Genomic DNA, 14,962 nt, shown 5'->3' with positions numbered 1-14,962 from the left:
TCAAAGTGGGACGCTATCCCTCCTCCTTGGGGCGCTATCCCCTTCACAGTGGAACGCTATCCCTTCACAATGGGACGCTATCCCTATTTAACGGTGGGACGCTATCCCTTCCTTCAGTGGGACGCTATCCCTTCACAATGGGACGCTATCCCTATTCAACGGTGGGACGCTATCCCTTCCTTCAGTGGGACGCTATCCCTCATCATTGGGACGCTATCTCCTTCACAGTGGGACGCTATCCCTTCACAATGGGACGCGATCCCCTTCACAGTGGGACGCTATCCCTTCACAATGGGACGCTATCCCTATTCACAGTGGGACGCTATCCCTTCACTCTGGGACTATATCCCTGCTCATCTTCATCTTCACCCTTTCAAAGAAATTTTAGGAATGAAATAACCACACCTCCTACAGACTACAATAACATTTCTTCAACTCTAAAACATCTATACTTCAAACACGATGTCTATAACTTCACACGTAAAACACTAACTCTATTTTCTTCCATGCATTGCATTTTGTAACTCAGCAACCTTTAAACATTCACATAAAGTAGCATTTCCATTTCTATGTGTCCATGTTGCAATTTGCAACCTAACCTGAAATGCCTCAAAGTGTTAAATCTAGCGGCTCGACACCACACCTGTAACTCACATACTTGCATAAATTGTGCATATTTATGAAAGTCCAAATGAGTCCACTTTTTATCCTGAAATGCCTCAAAATGTGTTACATCTAATACATTTTAACTTCTCAACCTCACTACCTGCAAACTTCTTCTGATAACACTTTCTCAACTTCACGTGCAGTTCCCACACACACACACTGATCCATTGATCCTTAAACTGTTCTATGCACGCATGAGACTGCAAATAAATCAAAATATTAAAGGATACACGGTGGCCGCTCGAACTTCTCCTATGAGTCCAACGTTCGTGGCAGCTGCTTTGTAATCACGCTGCAGCCATAAGCTTCATGCTGTTCTTCCGCTTCTTCTGCTGTTGTGGCACCCCGATGCACCGCTTCCAGTTTGCCGTACACTTTCATTTTGGACGTACTTGGAAATGTCTCATCATGGCGGACATTCTGCCGTTTTCATTAACGTTAACAGGGTGCGCATATGACGGCAACGCACTATCATACATTCCCGAAGAAACCATCGTTACATAAACAGTAACGCAGACCATTTTCTTCTGTGAATATCCCTTCAGTCCGGGAACTTCCACTTCTTGTCTGCGACTCAAAACATCCGCACTCCGCCGCTCCAATTGACAGTTCACAGCCTTCACGTCAGCTCTCGCTCTGAATACCTTTCCCTTTACCAGGGGCATTTTTGTCTTTACCCTGGTGAACGTCATCACGCTAGACGTTTCATTAGGGTCCTTTATTCTATCCTTTATTCCAATGCTCCTTAACGGCGCAGCAAGTGTCATATCTCCAAAGACACGCACAACTAAAGTTCAGACCAAAGGTGCGTAGTTTGATCTCGCTCTGAACAGTTTACCCTATTACGCCACAGCGTTCTATTTGCTCCGCTAACTCCTGCAGCAGTATTGCTACGTCATCAGTCTCACAGGGGACCTGGGCAGGCATAGAGCTCCCGTACCAACGGACATATCTGAGCCCACAGAGTCCCACTGCTGCCGGCACACACGGCATGTGACTTGCTTCACGCTCCATGATAGGGGCTTCTCATCTTGGACTCTCATTAACCCCGTATTGGGCCAAGCACATGTGCACCAACATGCAATATTGGATCCTACTTCCTTTTAGGGGCTTTGCTTCAATATTAGAACATGCAATGCTTTCCCCAGTTACAGCTGCTCCAATCGAACTTCTTACTTCAATTCAGGGGTTTCTCTTTCAAATATGGTTATGTTTCCAGGCTTGGGGCTTTCCCAAAGTACTTCCCAAAGTACTACTTCTACTACAGCACCCCTCATATTGGCGCAGAGTGCCCTGAACTCCACCACTTGCTTGTAGCGCTTTACTTGTTCTCTGCTTACACTACTTAAAGCCTTATCTTCAACCTTGTGGGGCCAGCGTATCAATGTGGGGTTGTGCTTCCCTTTGGGGCTTCTCAGGTTAACTTCCTCCACACCCCTTATTACTGTCCTTAACCCCATGCGCTAATAGCCCCCCCTGGGTGATGGGACTTACTTGGATGACTGGGGGCAGTGGTCTCTCTGCTTCTTCTGCTGCTCCTCCACCACAGCCCAGCTTACTTCCTCTCTGGGTTCTTGGAAATCCTCGTCGCCATTGTTGTAAAGTAACTTCATACTCTTCTTAAGGTTACTTGAAAGTTCTTTATTATAAGTTACTTAAGCTGTTATAAGAGAAAGACCACCGGGTCCCATCACCCAGGCTCAACTGACGGCATTGGAACTCTGGAGCGAAGCTCATAGTCAAACATTCCATGCACTCTCAGTGTTCCAATGCCATCTCATAGTTCTGCATCAAGTAACATCACAACAGTTTCTACTCTACTTGGCAAACTCAGGCCTTCAAGTGGGCACTGTAAAAGGCTATCTCGCAGTGCTTTCTATCTTCAAGCGCACTGCAGAGGAACCATAGTATTTCAAACTTCCTCTAGTGGTACAATTTCTCAAGGGACTAACTAATGTTTACCCTCCAAAACCATTCCAGGTTCCCTTATGGGACTTAAATTTAGTCTTAAACTTCTTAATGGGCACTCCATTCGAACCACTTCACTCTTGCGCGCTGAGATTTCTCACGCTTAAAACTGTCCTATTGGTAGCACTAACATCTGCTAGGAGGGTGAGCGAGCTACAAGCTCTCTGCTGTAAACCCCCACATACAATCTTCCACAAGGACAAAGTTGTCCTACAGGTGAAGCCTAATTTCCTCCCAAAGGTGGTTTCTGAATTTCATATTACTCAGAAAATTACCTTACCTTCGTTCTACCCTCCTCCCCATCCGGGGAAAGAGGAGGAAAGGCTACATAGGCTAGACCCTAGGTGAGCTCTCAGCTTTTACATCAGCAGAATGGCTAGGATCAGGCAAGCAGACCAACTGTTTGTAGGATACTAAGGTCACAAGTTGGGACTACCCATAACAAAACAAACCATCTCCAGGTGGATTATTTTGGTCATCCTGGAATGTTATAGACTAGCAGGGAAAGTGCCACCCCAAAATCTCAGGGCTCATTCAACCAGGGGTATCGCAGCCTCTTCGGCTCTCCAAAGAGGGGTACCGGTCCGGGACATATGTGCGGCTGCCACATGGTCGTCCGCACATACATTCACAAAATTTTACAATCTGGATTCCTCCACTGCTCAAGAGACCAGATTTGGCAAGGCCGTATTACATTCGGTCCATCCCTAAAGGGATACATAACACTCTCACTCCCACCTCCAATTACATGCCACTGCTGTGGGAGTCTATCAAAGATAAGGAATACGTCGGAGGACACAATCCCTTCGAAGAACAAGTTACTTCTTACCTGGTAACGTTCTTTCGACAGGATGTTCCTCCGACGTATTCCTTATCGCCCCTCCCAACCATCCCCGCAGTGATAACGTCCCTTGTGGTTGCAGCTTACGCTCCTTCAAGGTCAATAACCAATTCAGGCATGACTTTTCTTATGCTACAAAACGTAACTGAGCAACGGACGCAGCGCGTGGCTATTTATGGGCATGGTGACGTCGGCGCCGATACGGTGGCCGTCGAAGGACATCGACTTGGCGGACGTTGACGCGCAGCGCCCTCTAGAGAAAAAATTTCCGAGGCCAGCAAGCTGGAAACGTATTATCAAAGATAAGGAATACGTCGGAGGAACATCCCGTCGAAAGAACGTTACCAGGTAAGAAGTAACTTGTTCTTCTACGTTGTCTATTCAGTGGCTCCTATACATCTCACAAACAGACAACATCTCTATACAGCACGCCCTAACTGGCACGGCTGAAAAACACTACGGACAATATTGGTTGGACGGCTACGCAGTGGTTCATGGAGTGGAAACTGCCTATGAATTTAATGGCTGCTTTTATCACAGATGTCCCGATGGTTACCCCGCCGGGGTTTCAACACTTCGACGGGCACTACTTATGCCCAGTTATATGATATGATAGGTTATTTATAACACGCTTAATACCCAGAGGTTTCTAAGCGCTGACCCGGGGATCGAACCTGTGGTGCTCAGTGTCATCTTGCTTCCAAGGTGAGCGCGTTGCCCCTGAGCTATCCTCCCGAGACGTACTCTATAGACACACTCTGTTAAAACAGACTTTTCTAGCCAGTCAGGGGCTTCGCGTCGTCACTATCTGGGAATACGAGTGCCGCTCAGTGGTGCAGAACAATCCTGGTGTGGGGCGTTTTCTTAAAAATATGAATGTGCCCGACCCCCTCAGCCCCCGAGACGGGCTATATGTTGGCCGCACAGATGCTTTAAAGTTACACCATCGCGTCTCAGAGGGTAAGCAAATACACCATCTATATTTTACCAATCTATATCCCTCTGAGAATAATGACAAACCCTACCCTATGGGACATCCCAAGATCATCTCTAACATTTTTGGTTATCAAGACCAATATTTTGGTCTAATCAGATGTGAAGTCTATCTACCCCGAGGTCTTTACATACCCGTTTTACCCTATAAATGCAACGGTAAACTAATGTTTCCGCTTTGCTGCACATGTGTCGAGACAAAACAGGCATGTTACAGCACATGGATAAGAGCGACGCATGACCGGTACTTGGTGTACAGTTGAGCTACAGGCGGCTCTGAAACAGGGCTATCGTCTTGGGCGCATATACGAAATATGGCATTTTAAAACAATCACCCTCAAACTCTTCTGTGATTATGTTCGCATGTTCCTACAACAAAAACAGGAAGCATCTGGCTTTCCTGTCGGTTGTGTAGATGATGCTGCTAAACAGGCCTATATTGATGATTATTATAAACAACTGTGCATACGCTTGCGTATGGAATACATTGAGGACAACCCAGCTCGGCAGCTGTTGACAAAATTGTGCCTTACTTCTTTGTGGGGTATGTTTGCGCAGAGTTAATTTGCCCTATACATCCATCATCACAGACGCTGATGTGCTTCACGCCTATCTATTTGGTAATTCTTATGACGTGAGCAGCTGCGTCTTCATAGATGATGAAATGGCTTGTCTGTGCTGGTGCTACGGCATGGAATATCCAACAACTTCAGATAACATAAACATATTCATGGCAGCGTTCACAACCGCTCACACTCACTTAAAACTGTTGTAATGGATCTATTACAAGAACGAGTTCTATATCACAATACCAATAGCATTATTGTTGTCAGCCGCTCTGGGGATGTCAACCCACCCACCAGCAATTATCTAGGTGATCTAACTACTGAGTTAGCTCCTGACGAATACATTGTGGAGTTGGTATCCACTGGCCCCAAAACATACTCCTATCGCACATCGCTAGGAGCCATCAGCATCAAAGTAAAAGGTATTATGTTAAATGTTAACACAGCTACAATACATTTTGACAGTTTAAAAGAGCTGGTACAATCCTTTGTACAAAAAGATGCATGCAACACCCCACAGTCTATCGTCGTTACACATATGGGTATAGTGCGCAATAAAAAAACAGTGGGATATTACTACCGTCACTCTACGAAAGACACTCAGTGTTGTGTTTGATAAAAGAACGTTGGTACCAGGCGGGTTGACGCACCTCTATGGCTACTAAATATTTTAATGTTAATCTTTACCAGCCCCTTCACTATTCCACAGTGCACTTGCCATATCTCGACCTCCAAAGCATCTATGCTGCATAAGTGACATGTCCTTCTACCTGTTTGTCTGTGCATTGGGTATTTGAATATACATGTTTATTTTTTCAATTGCATTAAATGTTTGCCGTTTCTTTATTAAACTGTTTAGACATCACTTTTTTTTATATAAAAAAATATTTTTAAAAGTCATGAAATGTTCTGACTCTTTATTATGCTGTCCTTTTTATAATGTATAATAACACACATCACTTTTAAAGTTTATTTTCGTTCATACGTATAATGCTGTGTTGTGACGCGGCAACCATTTTTAGAGGAGCTGTTCTTAATCCCTCAGTGTAAATTAAGAACTCTTTCCATGTTTCAAAATGTTGGCTTTTTCATTTTCACAGATGATGCTACAAGCTCTTAACACCCCTTTGTCAGAATATATTTATGCCAGATTTATGAAGAGCTTGTTCACTACAGCTCAACATAAAGACACACCCAGGTTTTATAAAGCGCATTTTTTTATTGACATTTAAAACATTTTGTTCAGATTTTATTCACATTAACTAGATTGAGATGTCAAATGTTGCACAACAATCTTCTCAGATACACATTTTGATGTATCAACAATTACTTCATACACAGATTGTCTTTCGTTGTGTCGATAAGCAAGCATACATAACAAAGAAATGGTTGACAAAAATTCATAAAGCTCCCTGTCAAACAACCACTGGCCTTTAACGCAACGAAAACTCTGTTGCAGGTTGGCTGCCTTCACTCACAATGAGGACCCCATTGGCGACCATAAATCGCCAAAACCCCATTTATGATGCTTTTCCTAGTAGTTGTCCATTAGCAGGTGGCTGGTGTTGATGCATATGTTTGTGATGCATAAATAATTGTTACATTTTCCTCTGTATAACTCCGGTGGTGCCTCCAGATAACATAACAGCCTTGGGCATGTAGTATCCAGATATTCTTTAAGTAAACCCAGCAATAATCGTTGTAAACATCCAATGGCGGGTTTCACATTAAATTGATCGCTTTCCAGCAGTTTATTTCCTGCAAATAAGCGCAAATACATATGAAACCCTTCCCAGATTCAATCCTTGTAGGTCAGTTTATGGGGTTCCATGCACATTGCTCTGCCATACAGTCTTTGGTATGCTTTATCCCCCCACTTGCAAACTGTTTTGTCAATGATACCTCTTACACACATCATCGGACACCCCCATCTAAATTGCTTCATTCTCAAAAGGGGATTATTTGCCGTTTATATAGCCCACAATTTTTTAGACACGCATCGTTCCGTCCCCAGACCGACCCTCAGCTGTGTCAGCGACTGTATCAAATGCATCATTTCGACAATACGTTTAGGGCTCAGCATGTGACATATTGTACGCAGCAAATTATCTGTGTAAGCTTTTTACAAACATTTGTGAGCATCCTGTCGGGGTCGTCAATTTTGTTCCCTGAGCACCATCTGTGAAAGTGATGTTTTAAACACGTTTTCACAACAATGGCCATAAAACCTTTGACGGCCAAAATATCGAACCAGGTCACAGGTGGTGTAACTGTATAATTTTTAAGGCTATATATATTCATTTCCATTAGCAAAACACAGGCTTTACACAAGATATTTTCAGAATCCCTCAAGTTTTCAAGTTGTTTTGAACAGCAAACACAGTAAATATTGATAGTCTCTGCTAAAGCGTGGTGCTCACTTTATCGCTTAGAGGCTGTAGACACAACAAATATGCATAGTTGTAACTATAGCTGCTTCTTATGCCCTACAAAATACACACGCTCACATTAAAATATACTCACTGGATAACAGGCCGTCTGATAGCCAGGGTGCTTGGCCCCCCATTTTTGCTGCTGGCGCAATGGTGCATAAGCAGTCTCAGGTGCCATGGCTGCATCCGCCTGCAAAACCATGGATTCGTATCCACTGTCTTCAGACCCCCATCGGTTGTAGATGGTTGCTCCAAAACCACATCATAGCCATTCCAGGTAGCCATTTCCAGATTAGCAAGTGTTATGGGCGCATGCTCCTTAATGTTTTGAACGCAATCTCCAAAAGACTCCCTCATTATTTCTGTACTATTGAAGCCTGATAAGCCACCTACGCATTGTGGCTCCTATCGACCCCTCTCGCTGATTAATAGCGATGCAAATATCTTTGCCAAGGTATTAGCCCTCCGGCTTGCCCCATACATGTCATTTGTGGTTCACTCTGATCAGGCCGGGTTCATACCAGGCCGCTCTACAACGCTTAACCTGAGGCGTCTTTTTAACATCTTTGCCCGGATAGACCCAGAGGTGCAGGCTGTGGCGGCGGCACTCGACATGCAGAAGGCCTTCGACTCGGTCTCCTGGGAATTCTTGTGGGCCGTCCTGGAGAGCTGCAACTTCGGTCCCCGTTTTCGCTCTTGGGTGAAACTCCTGTACACTTGCCTGGTTGCTAGAGTGAGCACCAATGGCCTTCACTCTACCCAGTTCACTATTGCCAGGGGTACCAGGCAGGGGGCTGCCCCTTCTCTCCCCTGATCTTTGCAGTAGCCATTGAACCCTTAGCAGATAGGATCCGACAGAAACATAGCCACAGAGGCGTGAGACTCCGCGGGGGCCCTGAGATCATTTCACTCTACGGGGATGACGCACTGTTATACGTACGGAGCCCCGAGGAGAACCTTGCACCTATTATGCAAGATGTTCTGCTCTTCGGTACCCTGTCTGGCCTCAAGGTAAAGTGCATGGAATCTGAACTGTTCCCACTGACGGATGCCATCAGGAGCCCTAGCGACCTTCTTGGGTTCATTTGGTCCCAACTAGAGATAAAATACTTAGGGGTCATTGTCACACGCCACCACACCTCGTTATATGAGCGCAACTGTGGGAGCTACCTGCTCACACTTGAGAAGAAGCTGCATGGTTGGGCAAAGCTGCCCATCACAGTGGCTGGACGTTTAGCGCTTCTCAGAATGGTAGTACTCCCGCAACTCTTGTACAGATTCCTGAATGTTCTGCTCTGGCCAGGTATTGCACTATTCAGGAAGCTTGCTACTGCAGTTAATGGATTCAGGTGGCACTCTGGTGCGGTTCGCCTAAAATGGGACACACTTGCGAGGCCCTACAGCCAGGGAGGACTCGCTGCCCCTAATTTTGTTAACTACTGGGTTGCGGCCCAAGCCTCATTTGCTTCCTACTGGTTTGAACTCAACAGCCCCCATCCTCATGTCAAACTGGAGCCACTTGCGGCCGGGTTCCGAGACATCCGGTCACTGATTTTCCCTCCCCAGGTACGTCATTTGGGAGTCATCGTCCCAACTGGAGTCACGATATCGGCCTGGGGCAAAATCTGGAAACTGACTGGTGCCCCCATCCGTTGCATGGTGATATCCCCCTTTGGAACTGCCTGCCAGGGACCTTCCCTGTGGATGGGGCGACTGCTGGTAACTGGTCGGCGATAAACATAAGGCGTAGCCCTATATTGCGAAAACGTCTAGAAGGGCATCAAAGCCTGTTAAACAAATGGGGTCTGACCTTCCCATACAAAATTCTAGATCACACTTCTGATTTCAGTGTGAAGTTTTCAAAGAAGGTGAGGCATCAAAGCAAATAGGCCTCAAAAAGCAAAACGTGAAACCCTGTCACGGCCCTGGGTGTATAAATCAATTAACAAAGGCTTGCCATATTGAGTAAAAGGCACAAACCAGGGGCCCATGTAGGGACACAAAGAACGGTTGACTTTGTAGCCGTTATTTATTCAAGGTGTTTGTAGAACATTTCTAAACAAGCAAAATTCATGCAGTCATGAATAGAGTACATAGGCACAAAGAAATGCACAGCGAAATGCACAGATCACAATTTAAAGTGTGTTTTCAAACAGTAAATAACACAGAAATACAAATATATCTATTGCAAAACAACTACTATGTTGCAAAAAAACATGATCATCAAGAGAGAAAAATTCTTCAAAACCAGTATCATGCACAAATCATAGTACACTTCGATGAACAACCCACAAGAAATTGAGCCTTATGTAGTCAAATGCGAAGGACATGGAACTAAGTCCCAATGAATGGTACTAAGGGCCTTAAACGTAACCCGTTGGCCACGACAAGGCATTCAGGATGGGAGATGCAGAACAGTAGCGGGCAGCACCAGTAGCTAGCCTGGCTGCAGAATGTGGAAGGATTTGCATGCAATGAAGGGCAAAAATAGGTTGAGCAGGGAAAAGAGAGTTACAGTATCCAGGGATCCTGACGTCAGAGAAGATACAACCAGGGGATGTACTAAAGGGGGTAATAGGGTAGAAATGTACGCAAAATACGCAGTTTAAATTAGATGGACTGGCACACCACACTAACCTGGGCCTGCATAGACAGTGAGGCAGAAAGATTCACGCCCAGGTTCTTAACCACTGCAGAGGGTGAAGGAGGGGGCCAAGTTTGATAGGCCAGAAGGCTGACGACCACCACGAGTCCTCAGGAGAGGAGCCAGCGATAAGGACCTCTGTTTTATCGCCATTAAAGCGAAACCAATTGGATAGCATCCAGAACAAGAATAATGCTGTCTCTGTAGCTCTACTTAATGCACAATCTGCAGTGAAAAAACAAAACGCATTCTTATACATAATTTAATTGTAGATGATCAGTTGGATATGTTATGCCTAACTGGTACTTGGTTTACAGAGCATATGTGTGTTGATAATTATTCTGCCTTGGTTGAAAATAGGGTGGGTAAATCAGGTCATGGGGTAGCCATAATTGTTCTTAAAAACATGTTAAAAATGGTCAAAAAGATATTAGTATTCCTGAGACAGCCGATATTTTATATCCAAAATGCTTGTTAAATCAGAATGTTTCTATTGCCTTTGTAGTCATTTATTGCCCCTAGGTCCGGTTGCTAATTGCTCAGTTGACTCCCTTCTGCTCTAGGTTGGTTGTTTTGGGAGATCTTTATTTTTGGCTCGAATCCCCACTAGGTCAAGCGGTTACATGTGATTTAATGAAATCACAAAATAACTAATCCAATTACAAGTAATACCCAAATAACTAATGCCAAAATAACAAAATTCCTTTTTCGTTGTTTTTGGGGGGTTCTCCCCCAAAGCTCCCCCCTTTTTCTGTTCCTAATTCTTTTCCCCAACCCCAAAACGACTCTTCTCACTCCCAACCCCATTTTTAGTTTTTTCCAAAATTTGTTATTTTGGAATTAGTTATTTTGGATTCGTTGTAATAGGATTAGTTATTTTGTGATTCCACATTATCACTGCATACTGGTCAAGCTGGTTTACTGATCGACCTGTTAGGACATTTGGGTCTTACTCAGAAAGTAGATTATCCTACTTGTCAGGCGGGCCATACCCTGGACCTTGTGTTCACAAACTTTGTCTCAGTAATGATTGACAGACCCCTATTTCTCACTTGGCCGGACCATCCATTAATTTGATTTAAAGTACCTGTTAGTTTGTCTATGTTGTCCTTATCTGGTAGTACTTTACAGAAATGTATTCACAAATAGAGCAATATCTCTGCGATTCCCTTCCAAAGGGCATAGATCAATTTTCAAAAGGTGCATTTAGGCAATCTTTCAGCCCTTGAGGTCTACTCTTTACCTCATTTCTATGAAAAAGTACGATCAGTAGCAGCTACACTTTCTCCTTTTAAGTTAAAAGTTGTTAAAATGCCTCAAAAAGTCAAAACAATTCATAATATAATAATGAAATTTAGCATTGCTAAACCACTTAGCCAACGACTGGAACAAAGTTGGAGGAAACTTCGATATTCATCCACTAGAAGTGTCTATATCGTAGATGCGGCCCGACAAGCCGTTTTCTGTGGCCCGTGTAGCCCCCGCCAAGAGCGCAGATAAAGCTGCAATGTTAGTTTACATATTAAATAAATAATTTTCTCCAGCATTGGATCTTTCATGGATTCACATGCTTAGAATATTCCCCGTCGTCAGGCTGGGAATCCTCGGTAAATTATATAGACCTTTTCCATAGGAAAAAGTTCGACACTTTTGTGTCCTATCTACGTCGTTTTGGGCCGCGTACGCCTGCGCCACTAGGACGTAGAGGTATAAGTAGCCCCGCCCCCGCGGCTCCCTCAGATTTCAACCATCTTCCAAAGTAGTGGGATTACCTCGAGTATCTACTATTTTATTAGGTTGTGTGTTCTTCTTCTTCGACTGTTTCTTTTCGAAGAATGTCTGGAAAGGTGTTATTTCGTCCGTGTGCTACATGCGGTCTTAAGAAAGTATATGAAGGAGACGGGCATGTGGACTGTATTTACTGCCTTCACCCTCATCATACGGCGGACACGTGTGAGATCTGTCAGGGCTTCTCACAAAAGACCCTAAATACTGCAACAGACACCTGGTTACTTGGCTCAATGACGGAGCGGGTGCGTACCCGACATCGGAGGTAGGCTCTACAGCCTCGAGATCCAAGTCTCCTGTCCTCCCTCGTCGATCAGTGTCGGCGGAGCCTCCGGCGAAGAAATCGCGCTCATCTGAAAAACGCCCCTCGGAGAAACATCCTGCAAAGTCCTCCTCTTCACATAAGGCTTCGTCTTCTTCCTCCTCATCTAAAAAGGAGAGAAAAGACTCATCGAAATCCTCCTCAGGAGACCGTCATAAGTCTACCTCGAGTCGAGAGTCCTCGTCCCACAAGTCGAGGTCAAAAACGGCGGGAACGCCTCAAGGCCCTGCTCCACAGACTTCATCGACGACGATCCGGTCGTCGACGCCTGCTTTGTCTTCGGCGACGGCTCTTCCAACGACTATTTCGTCAGGTCAAACAGCGCCTATGGAAAAGATGTCATTGTCGACGGTGGCCCCGTCGTTGGGATGGCAACCAGAGGTTTTTGATCCGATCCCACCTGAGGCCTTGCTGCAACCAGAAGCGGCATTCTCCATCTCGTCAGCGGAGGATGACCGTGATCCGGTCGCACATCCAACCGATCTGGAATTACAACCAACTGGTTCGGGGTCGCTCTTTAGTGGAAGTGCCATTCCAGTTACCTCTTCCTTACTGAATCCCCAGGCTGTTCTGTCCCTGGAGGTGTTGAACATATTACAGAAGCTGTTGGAGCGGTTGGACACTCGGTTACCTCAGCTTGTCCCGACAGTGTTACAGGCCTCGCCAGTCGTCGACGAGCCAGGCCCGGCTCCTCGCCCTCCATCCAGAATTCCTACTGCTTACCCGGTTGAGGAAGATCGTTCTCGTCCACAGGAAGAAGGAGAACTATCAGAGTCGGAACGTGAAAGGTCGGGTTCAGACATCTCGTTATCCCCCTCAAGGGACCCTACATCGGACTCTGAAGCGGAGATGGAAACTCCGAAGAGTCCGGCGCAGCCATCACCACCTGATGATGTGGGTGCTTTCCATGCCATGATGGGTAAGGCATGTGCGGAATTTGGCCTAGACCCAGAAGAAGAGAAAAAAGATTGTTTTCTGCTCGATCATATGGGCAAGAGAAGAAAGGCGATATTTGCTATCCCCATTTTAGACCATGTCTGGCAGGTGGGACTAAAAACCATGCGTCACCCTTTTTCAGAACCGGCAGTAAAAGGTCGATTGGAAAAGAAATACAAGGCTCCGGAATCGACTCCCAAGTGCTTGACGTCTCAACCTTCGCCGGAATCGGTGGTATCCGCCGCGGCGGCCAGAAAGGCAAGGTCGCAACACAAATGCACGACCCCACCAGACAACAAAGCCAGGAGACAAGATGCTTTTGGGAAGAAAGTGCTATCGGTTGGAGCGACTACAGTTAAAACAGCCAACTCCCTGGCTATTATGGCCAGGTATGATAGGGAGATGTGGCATCGGCTAGCTCCTATCTTGGACCATCTGCCGGAGGAACACAGGAAGTCTGCCATGCTGCTCGTACGTGAGGGAGAAGAGGCTTCCAATCATTCCATTAACATTGCTGTCGACCTTGCGGAATCAGGCTTTAAGCAAATCAACAATGGCGTAGTGTTACGAAGGCAAGCCTGGCTTAAGTGCACGACGTTCAGACCAGAGATACAATATAAGGTAATGGATATGCCGTGCGAAGGAGAACACCTGTTTGGGTAGAAAGTGGATGAAGCCTTGAAGGGCATGAAAGAAGATTCTGACACGGCTCGTTCCCTTGGAGCCCTCCAGAGTGGTAGGAATTTTCGTTCCTATCGTCCCTTCAGAGGAGCATCAGGTAACTCCCGGTTTGGATCATCTAGAGACCGAGGTTTCAGCAGACCCTCCTACTCTTCCCAAGGCTACAGACGTGCAGCCCAAGCTACTCGTAAAGGCAGAGATTACCAATCCTCCAGACGACGAGGCGCCTACTCCTCGTCGACGAAGGATAAACAGGCCAAAAGCTAGCAATGACAACTTACAGAACGTCCTGGGGGCAGAGTGTCTCGTCACGTCGACGAGTGGGCGCGCATAACAACAGACCAATGGGTTTTGGACACGATACATCTGGGCTATTCTCTACAGTTCAAGGGCAAGCCACCACGCATTCCACCGGCGTTCTCGACGCAGCCCCACCTTCGAATACTAATGCAAGAGGTGGCGCTTATGCTGCAGAAAGGGGCTATAGAACTGGTCCCGGTGGCAGAAAGAGGACAGGGAGTGTACTCCCGTTACTTTGTCGTCAAGAAACCCAATGGAAAATGGCGTCCCATTCTAGATCTACCAGCTCTCAACAAACTGCTCAAGAATCTAAAATTCAAGATGCTTACACTCCAAGAAGTGATCCGTTCGATACAACCGGGAGATTATTTGTCGTCACTAGACCTTCAGGACGCATACTTCCATACCCCGATGCGCCGACGACACAAAAGATTCCTACAGTTCCTCGTCGGACGAACCCACTATCAGTTCAAGGTCCTCCCATTCGGACTGAAATCGTCTCCCAGGATGTTCACGAATTGTCTGGCTCCAGTAGCAGCCTGGTTAAGGAAAGAAGGTCATCATGTGTACCCTTATCTGGACGATTGGCTAGTGAAGGGATTGTCTCCGGAAAGGGCACAGGAAAGTCTAAATGCCACCATGTGCCTCCTACAACGTTTGGGCTTCGCAATAAACTTCGAAAAGTCCTCCTTATTGCCATCAAGGACCTTGGTCTTTCTGGGGGCGGAATTCCAGACGCAGTCAGGACTGGTAAAGCCATCCGTCGAAAGGGTTCTGAAACTGCAGCAAAAAGCATCGGATTGGAAAGTCGACACCAGAGTGTCA

The 14,962-nt window shown here is 45.9% G+C and overlaps 1 protein-coding gene across 2 annotated transcripts in view; it reads left to right on the top strand.

Moving 5' to 3' along the window:
- PCGF5 (polycomb group ring finger 5) overlaps positions 1–14,962 on the top strand; it is a 1,257,849-nt gene that overhangs the window by 471,672 nt on the left and 771,215 nt on the right. The window lies entirely within an intron of this gene.

This window comes from Ambystoma mexicanum, chromosome 8, assembly GCF_040938575.1.
Source record: "Ambystoma mexicanum isolate Mex_15411 chromosome 8, UKY_AmexF1_1, whole genome shotgun sequence".
Taxonomy (NCBI): Eukaryota; Metazoa; Chordata; class Amphibia; order Caudata; family Ambystomatidae; genus Ambystoma; species Ambystoma mexicanum.
This window is presented reverse-complemented; position numbering and strand designations above follow the sequence as displayed.